This window comes from Neodiprion lecontei, chromosome 2, assembly GCF_021901455.1.
Source record: "Neodiprion lecontei isolate iyNeoLeco1 chromosome 2, iyNeoLeco1.1, whole genome shotgun sequence".
Taxonomy (NCBI): Eukaryota; Metazoa; Arthropoda; class Insecta; order Hymenoptera; family Diprionidae; genus Neodiprion; species Neodiprion lecontei.
This window is the reverse complement of record NC_060261.1, coordinates 28120266-28125395: the sequence shown is the minus strand read 5'-3', so window position 1 is coordinate 28125395 and position 5130 is coordinate 28120266. Positions and strand designations below refer to the sequence as shown.

Here is a 5130-nt window from a genome sequence, read left to right as displayed (position 1 = left end):
TTTCCGGTTGGTCAATATTGTTTCCCTGTAAAGTAATTGCGGAGTTGCATGAAAACGGCATATCAAGTGTACAAATACACTTTTCACGTAATACGGGAATATCCGTCAAAGTGCCTTTAAACTTTTTTATATCTATGAAACATCTGACAGCAGGTTTCTAAGTAAGACGTGTCATGAAATAAATATGTTTACTATAGTAACTCGAAAAAAACGTTTTTTCTCCAACTAGCTCAAACTCAATTTTGCGACCTCTTAGCATTTTCTTTCCGGGTCAGAAACGATGCATGGTGTTGTTTGGGGTCGTAAACTTGAGTTTGAGCTGGTGGTAAACGATAAAAAAAAAACCGTTTTTTTCGAGTCACCCTAATATTTACACTTCTTGTCCTGACAATTTGATGAGGTATAAATAAGTACAGCTTATTCGATTAATATCCTGGAATTTCTCGCTCCATGACATTTATCGAAAATATTGCAAACCTGCGATGCAGTCGTATTTCAATGAATTTTTAAACTGGCAATGAGATAAAAGTTGGTCTACTCCAACCGATTGAAATTCCCCTTTTATCAAGTTTTCACATTGTTGCGTAGTTATAATTATTCAAGTTTTTATTACACTCTATACGCTCTAAGAATGTGTCCAATGACAATATAATGTAGATATAGACAAACATATATTTACAATATAAACTGTACAGTTGTGATGATATGGTTTAAAGAATGTATGCACGAGTATTTTACAATTTACAAATTATACACTTTTTGTTATCTGAATGTGGTACAATAGTATGTGCGAAAAAATGCTTGACAAATAAACTATAAAGATTTGTTCCGGTTTCGCATTTCTGGTCGATTTCCGGCAGAGATACAGGCGCGAAAAATTCATTCCAATTCAGAGATACGGATGTGTTGTTTAAAAATTAGCAAAATACGTAGTTCTTATCGGATTAATTAAAATTTCGACGAACCATGTCTCGCAAACGACGTTAAATTTTCAAATTCGGTGAAACGAGCAGCAATTTGAATTCAGTATCGCGTTAGTCTTTTGAAAACCCAATGAAAAACATAATTATAAAAATAAAGAATCGAAATAGGCAAGAAAACTTATTTAAAAAAATCGCCAAGTATTATACTTCCGCGCCTTTGCTCTCGACACTGACTGGGACATGATTGAATCGCGTTGAAATCGACTTAATGGTATTTGAAAATGCATTGTTTTTCGCTGGAACATCATTCGGCTTCAACGGCTGTTTCGACTTTTACACCTAACACAATTCGACCTACATCGACACCCTTTTCTGTTGCAGCGTAGTCTCTTTCTTGGCAATTCGCTTTGTATCCTCGAGAGAAGCTGATTTTTGACATGCTTGAAGAATTCCGAGTAACCGCATTCTCTGTTAATAATATAATAAATGATCTGATAAATTCATGTTGGAGATCTTCTACATATACGTTCGAGTAAGCGTCTGAAAAACTGGATGAAATTTGAGAATTTATAACTAGTGAAACAATTATTTAATTCCATCGGAATTTGTTTTATTCAAAAATATGTAAATTTATAGTTTTTACACATTAGAGATAATTGCCAGAAAGCATTGTTTGCGTCAATAACGTTAACCATTTCACTAGGTAATGTATTTGTTGTAATCCAAGAGTTGTAAGTCTTGGTTGAAAAATTTAATTTCAGTTTCAAACGGTCACCATTTTGCTAAATACAAAACAGACAAAATTACGATTCTTGATGATGAGTGTAAACTTTTCAAAAATACTGTCTCCAAATTTTAAATAAATCAGTTTAGCCGTTTTTGAGAGTTTGCGGACTCTGGAAATTCTGTCAACGAGTGAAATGATTGACTAATTTTAATAATGAAAAATATTTAAACGAAGCTCGATCTTATACATATTTTTGAATGAAAGAAAGACCTCATTTGAATTGAATAATTGATTATTGAGGTACGAATTCTTGAAATTATCTCACTTTTTCGGCTGCCTGCACGGGGCATTGACATGCGATTGACTATTTTTCATTTCGATCATTTATTTTTATATTTCAATAGCAATTAAAAATAATACCTGTGATTTTTTTCAGATTTTTATCTCAATCTAATCTCGAGGCATGAATTTTTCAACAACTTCAACCTTGAAAACTTTAAATGCTTACAACTTACCGATGAAAAGAGATATTGGTAAAAATAAGTAGAAGTAGAAAATATGTTGTTTTTTTTTCTAAAAAAGCGAGATCCTCGATTTTCTTGCAAAAAATTAATGTTATTCCAGAGCCAAAGCTCGAATTTACAAGACTAGGATTATCAATATTTCAATGTTAAAAACTGAGACTTAAGGCCCATAGGTAATCGCATGTAATTAAAATTTTACACTACCAAAAATTCTTCATTCATGCCAAAAGTGCTCGAGTAACCTACAATCTACAAGATCTCATTCATCTATACAAACTATTAAAATCCAAATAATTGTCAACACGTAACATTATGTGCCTTAAACCCCAGTTATCAACCTTTAAATACTGCAGGTAAAAGTGAAAAAAATTGGAGTCACGTGTCGATTTTCGTCTTGAAAATTCGGGGTTCGTTTCTAGAATAAGATAAATTTTTTAAAAGAAAATCGAAGATGTCGCTCTTCAAAAATGAACTTATCTTCTACTTATACTCACTTTTATTAACACCTCTTTTTATCACTGAGTTGACAAGCATTTTACGAAGAAGCAGAAGAAAGATAGGAGGGGGAGGAGGACATGGAGGAAAACTCACGAGTATATGGCAAAGTCTACAGATCTTGTGACGTGAAGAGCGAGGAAGAAGAAGCCGAGTGCAAAACTGTAGCTGAGCAATGCCACAAGACATTTGTTGTTCACGATGATATCTCCCCATTCATTGAATCCGGTGAGATGAAGCGTCTGCAGGACAGAGGTAAAAAGCTTCCTTCATTACCGTCGGAATAACGGAGAAAATTGTGATCTCTTAGCGCGTACCTGACACAAGACTTTCGGTATGGTCGTGACGATCAATATGTCCAGCGGTGTCCATATACAGGCTATCGAAAATTCCAGGAGAAAAGATGTGACCAAAAACTGAAGCGTATTTCAAAATTACAATCCGGAATACAAGAGGTCTAATTCTTATAACACCGATTAACGCGATTTTTGTGCCTGAGTAACGCATAGTTTGATCTCGTTTTCTTTACATCAGAATTAAAAAAGATCGTTGTTGTTTGTGTGACGAGAGTAGTAATATTTTGAAGTTTAATGAGAGATAGCCGTGTATAGCCACGAATTTAACCAATTTCCGGCAACCGTTTTCTTAAAGTAGTCCAAAACTTTTCAACCGTCGGACAAGTTTATTCTTGACAAATTTATACAAAATCCACGACCTCGAGTTAACGGTTAAAAGTTTGCAGTCTGTGTCACATTTACATATTAAATTTATCCTTTTTCACTATTAACTGTATTAGCATAATATTTATACCTTCTGATCGCAACAACAAATGTAAACATCAAGAAAATACCAATTGTAACACAGGCACAAGAAAGGAAATTTGAATTTATCGACCGGTGCGTCGATGGAAGAATTTAAAAACGGTTACATCTGGGCAAATTTTGGCAACCGGTACTCTGCCTATACTAGGCCCATAAAAAGTCATGTTAGCGATCCGGTAACTACTTTATCGGTTGAGATAGTGTAACACGCAATACTATAAGACACACAAAACCCCATTAGAGTAACCGTCTTTAATGGTCTTCGGTTAACGACCGGTGTAGGATGTAACGAATACGAAGAACCCTTAGGATTCAAAAAGGGAAGGGAAATTGGTCGTTGCTCACTTCGTAAAAGAACAACACCACGGGTTTTGGCTGTTTGAATGACTGTGGAAACAGATTGAACCTCAGTATTGTTGTGTAGACTCCGGCAGCAAATATGAACGAAGTGACCGGTGGACCGGACATGAGAGGCTCTCCGTCCTCGTCCTCCATGGAATTTGCAAAGCAGGTTTGAAATATGGACACTCCAACGGTGTTCAGGAGCAGCGACCAGACGGTCCAGATAAGTTTCGCCATTTCAAACGGGCTCCGGGTGATGAAGACTAAGTGATTTCAAAATCGCCGTATTCCGATCATAATAGCAACTTTTTGACGGTCCAAACACCCCGCCGAAAATTTTAAACACGAGGCAACCTCCTATTGAATAATAAAGAAATCGTTGCGTTCAGCTTATGTTTCAATGTGAATCGATCGCACAGCAATCGATTTGCATCATCACGCGAACTGAACTTTGAGGCCAATTGATGTTTTTCGATATAAAATTTTTATTTTTTCATCGACTACTCCGTTGACAGATCGAAACATGATGAAACCGAGGTTTTGTAATACAGCCGAAAAGTTCGCGGAGTTAAATTTCATGAAAGGAATTTCACTCGAACATGGATAAAACGAATGATTCAACCACGGATTATAATAAAATTCAGAATGTTCGATAAAATTGTGGAAAATTGTAGATTTTTGGTACATTTTTGAAAGGACATAGGTAATTGAAATACGAAGATAACTGTGGCTAAAACGCATCGTTGTTTAATTTTTTTAAGGTGAAATTCGTATTGTCTTTCATTCTATTTAGTGAATGGATTTTTCACGAAGTGCCTCAAAACTGTTTTCAATAATGATAATATATTTTCTAATATATTATTTCGCTAATTATAACCCATCACCTATTTGTGATGAACTCAGGAGCTGCAGAGAAAAAAAACATGTCTTGCGTGATGTACCGAGAATTAATTTTAAGGGAACGTTGCATTGCAGGGTTCGCATAGATCAACTGTTGCGAAAATTTAATGCTTGTTCAACAATAAATTGACGTTAAAGCCTTATCTAACTAAAAAAGTAGAGTAAACCTCAGAAACTAATATGATAGGATTTGGCAGCCAAATGAGCAAGTTTTGAAAGAAAAATTAGAATAAAAAAAGTTTCTGGAAAACAAAAAATTTGAGATGTTTTTTTTTTTTTAAACAGACATACGAACTGAGCAAAACATAATCGTTCATTTAGAAAAAGTAATAAGGAGGAAAAAGTATTGTATGTTTGTCGGTTAGACATGAATTTTGATTCGCATAAAAAACGATCCA

At 34.8% G+C, this 5130-nt stretch overlaps 1 long non-coding RNA gene across 1 annotated transcript; it reads right to left on the bottom strand.

The window, feature by feature from the left end:
• Nucleotides 1–1109: 1109 nt before the first annotated feature.
• Nucleotides 1110–2898, bottom strand: LOC107224456. Its single transcript, XR_006903092.1, has 2 exons — nt 2766–2898; nt 1110–1391 (listed from the first exon to the last, which is right to left on the bottom strand). It is a non-coding gene; the product is annotated as an uncharacterized LOC107224456 (long non-coding RNA).
• Nucleotides 2899–5130: the final 2232 nt, after the last annotated feature.